The sequence below is a fragment of the Patagioenas fasciata genome, chromosome 4 (assembly GCF_037038585.1).
Source record: "Patagioenas fasciata isolate bPatFas1 chromosome 4, bPatFas1.hap1, whole genome shotgun sequence".
Classification (NCBI taxonomy): Eukaryota; Metazoa; Chordata; class Aves; order Columbiformes; family Columbidae; genus Patagioenas; species Patagioenas fasciata.
Window position 1 is genome coordinate 217378 of NC_092523.1, and position 12170 is coordinate 229547.

At 53.0% G+C, this 12170-nt stretch overlaps 1 long non-coding RNA gene across 1 annotated transcript; it reads right to left on the reverse strand.

Annotated features, from left to right (window-relative positions):
• Positions 1 to 9196: 9196 nt before the first annotated feature.
• Positions 9197 to 11496, reverse strand: LOC136101258 (uncharacterized). Its single transcript, XR_010651322.2, has 3 exons — positions 11307 to 11496; positions 10056 to 10140; positions 9197 to 9348 (listed from the first exon to the last, which is right to left on the reverse strand). It is a non-coding gene; the product is annotated as an uncharacterized lncRNA (long non-coding RNA).
• Between the last annotated feature and the right edge of the window lie 674 nt (positions 11497 to 12170).

Consider the following 12170-nt stretch of genomic DNA (forward strand, 5'->3'; position numbering starts at 1 on the left):
AGTGAAAGCCAAGACCGACAGCAGCAACGTCAAGTGGAATTTCGCTCCAATTCTGATGGTGCACTTAAAAGCCTCCTGCTGACGGCGCTCTGCTCGCCTCTTCCATGGCTTTTTCGTGCCAAGTTGTCCCTCTGCATCTGAAATCACGTTATTCAACAAGTCACCCAGGAGCTCATCTACAGCTTGACCATTCCACAGGTCTGCTTTCTATTCAGGAATCCCATCAGAAGCTCTAATTGCGTCCCTAAAACACTGGGGAAGGGACTGTCCCCGCCACTGCCCACGGCTACTCCTTCCCAGATGACTGCACAGCCTTTGCCTACACAATTTAACACGTCCACAGATTAACCGTGGACTCCTACAGCTCAGTGCATCCACCCCAGACTCCAAACCTCCGGGCAGAGCAGCTCTCAGCCAACTGTGCGCACGTGCAGACAGACGCTCCACAGAACGCAATAGACAACACGACGGAAACGCCACCAAAAAACGCTCCACAACAAAGACGCCAAAAGCAGACACGGCACCGTCCAAAAACCTACAGGGAGGCAGTGGTGAGGCAAGGAGTCTCTACTACAACCCCACAATAAAACTGAGCCAATCGTCTTGGCCCCTTGTGAGACAGCGGCACTGGCGCAAACACACAGAGACAGCGCAAACACAAGAAGCTGCTGCAAGAACTAATAACTTCTTCCCAGCATCTTGAAGTGCCAGTCCCTGAGACTGGATAGGTAGAGAGAAGAGCTGCCGACGCAGCCCTCAGCGATACCAGAAAACACAACTGACCAGCGACTTCCAAGGCACAAGAACCGTCCACACTTTCGTCTGCTGATACAAGAAAACCAGCACCCAATTATTACACCCAATTAGTAAGGCGAGGAGCCTCTATCACAATCCCAGAAAAAAAAGGAGCCAAACGTCACGGCCCCTTACAAGACAGCAGCACTGGCGCAAACACACAGAGACGGCGGCACGACCTAAGAACTTCTTCCCAACATCTTGAAGTGCCAGTCCCTTACACTGGACGGGTAGAGAGCAGAGCTGCTGATGCAGCCCAGAATGACACCATAAATCACAACTGACCAGAAACACCCAAAATCCAAGAACCATCCACGCTTTCTGCGGCTGATACAAGAATCCAGCACCCGATTGGCACTATGCCAATTAGGACCAGCATTCCAGATCCCAGGATGGCACCCAAGATGCCTCTTGGGCCCCTCGAGCACAACGAGACCCCAGGATCGTCTGAGAGGCGCAAGGCAGGCTTCCCGAGCTACACAACACCACACACAGAGGCTGGAGCTGCCCTGCCCAGCACATGCTGGTATCGCACTGTAAATTCCCTGGGCCCTTTACCCACCCAAAGGGGACTTTTCCTGGACGGCCCTTTCCCTTATCAGAACTTTACCCCCCTCCCTGCGATTCCCAGCCTCTTCCCAGCCCCCGTGCCTCCACTTATCTTTAAGAGGGCCAAGGGACCGAATCCATCTTCAACAGAGAAAACGCCACGTGCGCTAACAGGGATCTCCCCGCATCGCCGGGTTCCTCTTCAACATCTACAGTAACACGAGAAAACACACGCTCACCGAGCCGTGCCAGCACACAGTATCGCGGGGTGAACGCCGACCCCTTCCGCAGCACCCACCTCCTGCTAAGTTCCACGGCGTTCCGCTCAGCGTGTGCTGCCTCGGGCGCAGTCAGAAACCCGCATCGCTCGTGACGCCTAAGACAGCGAGAAACAAAAGAACCGTAGCGCTTGGAGTGAGTCCCCAGCCCCATGCTCTTCTGAGCCCCTACCCCAGCTCACCGAAAACGCTCCTCCAAGCCCAAAGGGCCCAAAAGGGGCCTGCAAAATAAGAAAGAAACGCTGAACCGAGTCACCACGCGACACTGGGCTCCTCAACTCCCACCGCCGCCTCACCTTCTCGGCTGCTGCTGGTCGGCGTGCGGCTTCGCTCCTCCGAGATCGTCTGCGGCACCTGCAAAAACAAAGGCACCCGCTCGGACGCTGCCCGGAAGCACAGCCTGCCCGCGGACGGGCCCGCCTCCCCCTCCCTTACCTGGGCCGCTCGCCCGCCTGCCCGCCCTTGCTTTGGACTGCCACGCTGTTGACCACAAAGAGGTTCAGCTACCGCCTGTAAAACACAACCAAAGGACGCTCATACCTGCAGCAGCAACACGGGACCTCAAATGAGCTGATGCTTCGGCCAGCACTCATTATTCACCTGGCCCGAGGAGCTGCGGTGCGGATACCCAGCTTTCCTCTTTACTTCACACCTATAAAATAGACAAACGACCAAAGTTACATAGAGCCACACAGCACGTCTTCCCGCTGGCACCACGCACCGTCCCACCTGCTTACGGCGCTCTGCTCGCCTCTTCTGTTGCCTTTTTGTGCCACGTTGCTCCTCTGTATCTGAAATGAAGTTGTTCAACAAGTCACCCAGGGGCTCATCTACAGCTTGACCATTCCACAGGTCTGCTTTCTATTCAGGAATCCCACCAGAAGCTCTAATCAAGTCCCTAAAACACTGGGGAAGGGACTGTCCCCTCTCCTGCCCCATCCCAGATGACTGCACAACCTTTGCCTGCACAATTTAACACGTCCACAGATCAATCATAGACTCCTAGAGCTCAGTCCACCCAACCCAGACTACAAACTTCCGGGCAGAGCAGCTCCAAGCCAAATGCGCCTATGTGCAGAAAATGGCTCCACAGAACGTCATAGACAATGCGATGGCAACAGCACTAAACAACTCCAAACCAGAGACTGCGTCTATGAAAAGAACCTGCAGGGAGGCAGTGGTGAGGCGAGGAGCCTCTACTGCAACCCCAGGAAAAAAAGGAGGCCAAACTTCACAGACAGAGACAGCAGCGCTGGCACAACCAAACAGAGACAGTGGTACTGTCAAAACCAAACAAACAGAGATGGTGGCACACACAAGAAACTGCTGCAAGACTTAAAAACTTCAAGATGCTGGGAAGAAGCGCCAGTCCCTGAGACTGGATGGGTAGAGAGCAGAGCTGCCGATGCAGCCCAGAACTACACCATAAACACAACTGACCAGAAGTGTCTAAAATACAAGGACTATCCACATGTTCGGCTGCTAATACAAAAAAAAAATATGCCTTTTGTGCCCCTGGAGCACAACGAGACCCCAGGATCATCTGACAGGCGCAAGGCAGGCTTCCCAAAGTACACGACAACAGACACAGGCTGAAGGTGCCCTGCCCCACACAAGCTGGCATCAGTTCCCTGGACCCCTTACCCTCCCAAAGGGGTCTGTTCCTGGACTGCCCTTTTCCGTCTGAGAAGTTTAAACCCACCCTGCAGTTCCCAGCCCCTTCCCAGCCCTCGTGCCTCCACTTAACTTTTAGAGGGCCAAGGGACCGAATCCGTCTTCACAGAGGAAAACACAACATCTGCTAACAGGGATCTTCCTGCAGTTGTCACTTTCTCCATCATCACCTACAGTAAGGAAAGCAAGGACACGCACACTATTGAGCATCCAAATAGTATTTATCGGTAGTGGCCTACAAGTAATCGCTCACCTTGGGTGAGTTCTGGGAGGTACATTTGAATGATCTACCGGGGGCCACTGCACGCCGCAAAGGTTCTGGAGACAGGACGCCCTTCCAGGAGAAGAGATTATATTAACAACTATTAATACAGCAATACAAACCAAAAAATAACACGCCATCTTCATTGTAGTCAGGAATTTGGGGAAAATGCAAAGCACCTGGAAATGAATCAACAAATGAAACATAATGACAAACAACTTTTCTACTACAGCTATTGTCAAACCTTCACTGTCCCTGAAACTCTTACCTCAAACAGACACCTCCGCTTGTCCAAATACATCTGCCCATGTAGCTTAAACGGCTCAAAAGCTGCTGACTGCTGAAGGAGGGGCAGAGAACAAGCACCCAAGCCGCCCTAAAGCAGAACGAGCTCCCTACCTGGGGACTGGGGCTCAAATATCCTGAGCCCCGCCCACCCCCTTCCCACAATCCCTGGGGAAAGGGGAGGGGGTCAATCACCCCAGGCCCCCCCCAGGACCCTTTTCAAATTACCTGGAATGTCACTGGAAGTGACAGCACCTGCACTTTATTGATGCTATTGCACCTGCAATGGGACTGAGTATGGATTTCAACTTAGCTTTTCTAGGGAGCAGATAGAAAATGAAATACAATAACCAACACTCCATTTTCATTACAATCAGGAATTTTGCAAAAATGCAAAGCACCTGGAATTGAATCAATTAATGAAACATAGTTACAAACATACTTTCCACCACAGCTGCTACTAAACCTTTGCTGCCCCTGAAGCTCTTACCTCAAATGGACACCTCCACTTCTCCAAAGACATCTGCCCACGTAGCTGAGGACCTGCAGCCTCAGTTACATGTGCCCCCCACCTGCTCCCCCAAACAATGGTCCACAAAAAGGAGCATGCCCAGAAGCTTGCCAAGGGTCCTGAGGTCACCCGATGGACCAGAGAAAGACCCCTGAATGCTGGACACGTAAGCGTTGGCAAAAGAAAGCGTGAATCTCTCGAGCCTGCGCAGTACGAGCCTGGTCTGCGAAATCAAGTTGGAGACTGACCTAAAACAATGGGAGCAAGGGGGGTTGAAGAAACATAAAAGATGAGACCAGAAAGGACACCGTTGAAGGTCTTATCGCCAGAGGATCCCGAACCACCGCGTAGGACCAGCAGGACTCTATAGGACTGGAGACCAGAGGAACGCTTCTGGAACTGGACTGGTGATAAATCCAACCTCATTTCTCATATTTTCCTTTACTTTTCCCTGTTTCTTTCCCCTTTCTTTTCTTATTCTCTCTCTATCACGTGCCGCTTTACAGGCAAATTGATAAAGTAACACTGCTTGATTGAATTATAACCCCTTGGCTTTTTGGTCACCTTAATTTTCCACTCTGAGATGAAGGTTTAAAAAGCATCACGAGTCCATCACCGAACAGACCGTGACACCATGGACTCCTAGAGCTCAGTGCACCCAGCCCTGACTCCACACCTCCGGGCAGAGCAGCTCCGAGCCAAATGCGCACGCGCGCAGACACACGCTCCACAGAACGTTACGGACAACGCGACGGCAATGGAGCCAAAAACGCTCTGCAACGAAAACGACTCCGAGACCAGAGAGGCATCGATCAAAATAATCTACAGGGAGACACTGGTGAGGCGAGGAGCCTCTACTGCAACCCTAGAATACAAAGGAGCCGAAAACCTGCACCCTTTGCCCTCCCAAAGGGGACTGTTCCTGGACGGCCCTTTCCCCTATGAGAGCTTTAAACTCCCTCCCTGCAATTCCCAGCCCCTTCCCAGCCCTCGTGCCTCCACTTAGCTTTCAGAGGGCCAAGGGACTGAATTCATCCCCAACAGAGGAAAACACCACGTGAGCTCACAGGGATCTTCCTGCAGTTGCCACTTTCCCCTTCACCACCCGCAATAAGAAAACACACACACAATAATGAGCACTCAGATGATGTTTATCAGTACTAGTCCACGAGGCATTGCTCACCTTGGCTGAGTTCCTGGAGGTACATTTGAATGATCTACCAGGGGCCACCACACAGTGCAAAGGTTCTGCGGACAACACACTGTTCTGTGGGTGATCAGGGAGGCGATGAGCCACCCCATAGCCTGAAAGACACTCTGCCCTATGGCCCTGCTGCTTCCTTCAGAAATGGTAAAACTCCACCTGTAGATACAAGGTGCTCATCCTAACCCCTGCTAGATAACCTGAGCATCAGTCCTAGGAGGAAAGATTATATCAGCAACTATTAATACAGCAATACAAACCAAAAAAGAACGCTCCATCTTCATAGCAGTCAAGAATTTTGGGAAAACGCAAAGCACCAGGCATTGATTCAATAAATGAAACATAGTTACAAACATACCTTCTACTATAGCTGCTGCTGAATCTTTGCTGCTCCTGAAGATCTTACGTCAAACAGGCACCTCCACTTCTCCAAACACATCGGCCTATGTACCTTAAACAGCTCAACAGCTGCCGACTGTTGAAGGAGTAGCAAACAACCAGCACCAAAGCAGTCCTGGAGCAGAATGAGCTCCCCGCTCAGGGGCTGGGGCTCGACTACTCTGAGCCCCACCCACCCCCTTCCCACAATCCCCTGAGAAAGGGGAGGGCGTCAATCACCCCAGGGCCCGTCCACCACCCTTATGAAATCACCTGGGCCCTCACTGGAAATGACAGCACCTGCACTCCTGTCAGGCTCTGTCAGACACTGTCGGTTTTTGTCAAGCCCTGTCAAGACCTCTTGGGGTCTGTCAGACTCTGTCAGGCTTTGGTGGGCTCTGTAGGGTTCTGTCGAGACCTGTTGGGCTCTGCTGAGTCCTGTCAAGATTTCTCAGGCTCTGTTGAGACCCCCAGGGCTCTGTCATACATATCAAGGCTCTATCAGGAACTGACAAGATTTGTCAGGCCCTGACGCGTCCTGTTGGCCTCTGTCAAGCTTTGTCAGGCTCTGTGAGGATCCGTCAAACTCTCTCGGGCTTTGTCAGGCAGTGTCGAGACCTGCCGGGCTCTGTTGGGCTTTCTGGAGCTTTGTCAGTCCCTGTCATGCCCTGTCAGGGAGCCCACGAATGGGGGTTGAAACGTGGGTCAAGGGGGAGGAGCCCAACAGGGAGGGCGGGGTGCTTAGAAAGGGGGTGGGGCCTGGTTGGGACACACCCCTCGAGGGAGGCACATTGGGGGGACTGAGCTTGGGGGAGGGTGGAGTTGGCAGTGGCCCCACCCACATCTTCAGCCCCAGCCTCAACCCCAAACCCCAGCCCCAAATCATTCACTGGAAACAGAACAAACCACACGCTTACGTTTTTTTTACATTTTTTAATTTTATTGGGTGAGAATTGGCCCCAAAACCAAGTTAAAAATCCCCCAACATGGCCGTGGGTGAGCCAAGTGAGGATGGCAGCAGCACAGTGCTGCCCTTTTCCAAGATGGCCCCCATGGGTAACCAGAGTCATGAGTCCCACCACCCACCTTGGGCCCCAAAATGGCCACACTACACAGGCTCCGCCCACCTCAGCCCCACCCTCCCAGCACAGGCTTGGCAGCCACGACATCCATAGCCCCAGCCACCAGCAGAGACACAGCAGCCAAGGTGGCCACGCCCATCAGGGTTGCCATCTTGTTCCCATTGGCAGGGAGGGCACAGGGCAAAGCACAGTGCAGGGCCACAGGGGCAGCCAATGGGAGCAGCTGATACAGCCAGGAGCTGCCACCAGAGCACAGCCCAGAAAAACAGCCCCTGCGGCAGTGCCAGCATGGGCACCAGCCTCGCCCCCCCAGTCATCTCGGATTCCAAGCAGGGTGGAGCCCAGCAGCCATGCTATCCTCATTTTCTCCGTTGTGTGCAGGGCCCCACACAGCATCGCAACCCAGGACATCTGGTGGGGTGAGGGGACCCAGGAATGTGGATCTATGGGCAGAATGCAGAAACTGTGGGGTGCTAAATATTAATGAGGCACAGTGCTGGAACTATATGGTGCTGCAGAGCAGTGCTGTGGATGTATAGGGTAGACCAGATGTGTGGGGTGCTGTGGGGCACTGCTGTGGGTCTATGCGGCAGAGTGCAGGAGCTACAGTGTGCTGTGGGGCAGCATTGCTGGCCTATGGGCGAGTGTGAAGCAGCTATGGTGTTTTCTGGGACAGTGCTGTTGATCTATAGGGCAGAGGAGCCATGGGGTGCTGTGGGGTTACACTGTGGGTCTATAGGGCAGAGTGAACAAGATATGGGGTGCTGTGGAACAGCACTGTGCATCTATGGGGCAGAGTGGAGACATAGGGTGCTGTGGAGCAGTGCTGTCCATTTATGGGGCAGAGTAAAATCAGCTACGGGGTGGTGTGTCTGTATAGGGCAGATTAGAGTGGCTACAGGGTGCTGTGGATCTACAGGGCAGAGTAGAGGTGCTATAGGGTGCTGTGGGTCAGTGTGTGGGTCACTCACCTGCAGGGTTTCAGCCTCTTCAGGGGTGTTTCACCCCACAACAGCCCCATTGACCCCATAGCCCCCCTGATCCCCACAGCCACCCCACAGACCCTTGTGACCCACCCATAGTAGGCAGTGCAGGCGTGGTCGGGGGGAAAGGGTGGTCAAGTGGACAGAGGTGTGGGGTGCTGTGGGGCAGCACTTTGCACCTATGGGGCAGAATGCAGCACCTAAAGGCTGCTATGGGGCAGCTCTCTGGGTCTAAGGGGCAGAGTAGAGTCCTATGGGGTCCTGTGAGGCAGTACTGTGGGTCTATGGGGCAAGGTCAGTATGGGGTGCTGTGAGGCACTGCTATGGATGTATGGGGCAGAGTACAGCAGCTATTTGGTGCTGTGGGGCAGTACTGGGCATCTATAGGGCAGAGTGGAAGAAATGAGGTACTCTGGGACACTGCTGTGGATGTATGGGGCAGAGCACAGGAGCTATATGGTGCTGTGGGGCAGTACTGGGCATCTATGGGGCAGAGTGCAGGAGCAATGGAGTGTTGTGGGGCAGCACTGTGGCTCTATGGGGCAGAATGGAGCAGCTGTGGGGTGTTGGGCACTTCTGTGGATCTATGGGGCAGAGCGGACGATGTCTGGGGTCCTGTGAGGCAGTGTTGTGGGTCTATGGGGCAGAGTGTAGGAGCTATGGAGCATTGTGGGGCAGTACTGTGGGTCTATAGGGCAGAGTACAGGAGCTATAGGGTTCTGTAGGGCAGCACTCTGCATCCATGGGGCAGACTGAAGACAAATCAGGTACTCTGTGGCACTGCTGTAGATGTATGGGGCAGAGTGGAGAAGCTATGGGGTGCTGTGGGATAGCAAGCAAGAGCTATAGGGTGCTGTGGGGCAGTGCTGTGGATCTATAGGGCAGAGTGGAGGTGCTATGGGGTGCTGTGGGTCAGTGTGTGGGTCACTCACCTGCAGGGGGTTCAGCTTCTTTCATCCCACAACAGCCCCATTGCCCCCACAGCCCCCCTGACACCCACACCACCCCATAGACCCTTGTGATCCCCTCCGCTTCCCCACCATGGTGTGCAGTGGAGGAACAGTCAGCCGGGGGGGGGGGGGGGGGCGGGCGCGGTCAGCCAGAGGCGGGGGGAAGGGGCGCGGTCAGCCAGAGGCGGGGGGAAGGGGCGCGGTCAGCCAGAGGCGGGGGGAAGGGGCGCGGTCAGCCAGAGGCGGGGGGGGGGTGGGCGCGGTCAGCCGGAGCAGGGGGGGTGCGGTCAGCCGGAGCGGGGGGCGCAGGGCGCGGTCAGCCGGAGCGGGGCGGGGGGGGCGCGGTCAGCCGGAGCAGGGAGCGGCCAGGCTGCCTTCGCTGTTCTCTGAGCAGGAGCTGCAGGAGGAAAGGGAAGGAAAGGGCCGTTATTTGTGTCACAGTCCTGTCAAACAGCCTCAAATCCCCCCGCTTCAATCTTAACTTAGTGGGCAAATTATTTGCCAAAAAATGGATCTTAAAAGCTTCCTTGACAACAAATAATCCTAAAAACAGCCCCAAAATCAAGTAAATTGAATTTGAGACCAAACAGCCTTAAAAATCTCAAAGACCCACCCAAATATGGTCCCTCACAGCTTTATATAATAAGATATATATGTAAAAATAGATTAGATACATTACATAGTAATTATATATATTAATATAGATATTAATATTATATAATGAATATAATTATTAATACATTATGTTATATATGTCATTATATATTAAATATTAATTACATTAATATCAATGAATATTAGTTGATTAGTTCATTATATTAGATTATATATTATATATATTTCTACTATTCATCAAATAATATCATTTATATTAGTATATTACTATATTGATTTTATATATTTAATGTTAATATATTATTTAATAAATAAATTAAATTGAAATATATTAAATTAAATTAAAGAATTTAAATGTAAATTGAATTAAATTAAAAATAAAAATAAATTTTAAAATACAATGTAAACAATTAAGTGGGTTTAGGGAGGCGGCGACCAATCAGCACCTTCCTCTCCTCAGAGGCAGCGACCAATCAGCACCTTTCTCACCTCGGAGACAGCCGCGCGGGGCGCAGTCAGTGGAGGCTTTCCCGCCAGACGGCACCGGCCAATCAGCGAGCGCCTCCTCGGCCCCCTCAGCGTGAGGGGAGAACGGGAGGGGGAGACAAAACGGCGGCGGGTTAAAAAAGCCGAATTTGTTCCCGCTTAAATATTAATTCAGTAAATTATCCATAAATAGATTTTAAAAGCTTTTTTTGGGGTCCAAATCAGCACCAGATCTGGGACCTCCAGCTCCGGACACGTTCAGTAAAGTGAATTCAGCCCCAAAACCCCTCAAAAAGCAACGAAATGCCCCTCCCGACTTTAAATACAAAAATTCACACACTTATCTCAAAAACTATTTAAATTGTTTCCACAATTAATAATTTAAACAATTAAGCGGCTTTAGGAGCCTCAGAACCGCCCAAAATGCTCAAAAAAAAAAAAAACCGAACTCAAAATCTCAGAAAGCCCCGTTTCAATGTAATAGTTTAAATTAACAAGTGGTTAAAGGAAAAAGCCGCATTTGGACTCCCCAGATCGCCCCCCGGTCTTTAAATATTAATCCACTGTATAAATTCTTATCAATAAGTAGATTCAAAAACCTTTGAAGTCGCAAATCGGCTCCTCAAACTTTAACCGCGTTACATAAACTTTTTAAAAGCCGATTTAGACCCAAACGGCCCCAAAACGGCTCCTCCCCCCCCCGGATCCGCACTGAACACGCTCAGTGCCCTCGGAAGTCAAACACAGCGATGTGACATTAATAAATCAACAATTACATTCTAGGAGCCTCAACCCGCCCGAGATGTTCCAAATAAAACCTCTAAACATAATAATTTCAATAAATACGGGCTCTAAAAAAACCCTGATTTGGACACAAAATCCCAGGGAAAAGCCCCAGATCCCCCGAGGTTTAAACTTTAATTCTCCTGACACACCGTCAATAAACGGATTTTAAAGGCGCCTTTTGGCACAAATCGGCGCCCAAAAAAACCAAAAAAATACTTAAAAAAACCTTTTAAAAGCCGAATTCGACCCAAACCAGCCCCGATTGCTGAGAAAATCCCCGGACCGGCTCCTCCCGCTTTAAACACGATTTAAACCGCTAAAGCGGCTGCGGGAGCCTTAATCCCCGCCCCCCGTCACAAACCCGCGGCTTTAGAACCCCCAGCACAGCCCAGCCCGCGATCCCTCATGAACCCGCCGAGCCCCGGTTAACACCGCACGGTAACGACCGCCCCAGCCCGCCCCGCTCACTGATTCCGGCCGCCGTTCCCGCCGCTCCCGGGGTCCCACGGTGAAGACGGGGGGGGGGGGGTGGTGGTGGGGGGTGGTGCTCAGCCGGCTCGTCAGCGCTGAGCGGCTCGCGTAACGGCTGACGCATCCACCTTTGTGGTCCTGCGAGCGCCCTGCGTCGCCCTATTTATCGCCTCGTTGTCCCGCCTGGTTCTGCCCCCCACCAGCCCTCCGGCCAATGGGCGAACCGCCCGCCTCAGCCGCACTGCCCAATCAGCGCTTCGCTGCTGTGGGCGAACGTCGGCGGGAAAACGGCGACCAATCAGCGCCTTTTGTACCTCAGGTGCACTAGCGAATCAGCGCCTGGCACTGGGAGTGCGAACTTCGGCGGGAAGGAAGTGACCAATCAGTGCCTTCCTCTCCTCAGCTATACGGTGACCAGTCAGTGCCTTTCTCCCACCTCCTGGGAGAACCCCGCGTGGGGATGAGCCAATGGGCGACTTCCGCGGCTGACACCGTTAGCCAATCACCGAGCGCCTTCTCCCTCCCTCAGTATAAAATAGCGAATGTGCCGAGAAAGGGGAAACAAGATGGCGGAAGAAGGGGCATCGTGACGGCAGCGACTGAGGAGGAAGGGGGGGAGTCGGGGCTGGGCAAAAAAAGCGGCTGCTCCTTGGGCAGCAGCAACGATCGGGGGATGTGGGGGGCGGAAAAGCGGCGGCTCCTCAGGCAGCGGCAGCAGCGATCGGGGGATGTGGGGGGCGGAAAAGCGGCGGCTCCTCAGGCAGCAGCAGCAGCGATCGGGGGATCGGGGGATGTGGGGGGCGGAAAAGCGGCGGCTCCTCCGGCCGCGGCCAGGACGTGGCTTCACGGGCACCGGGGGCG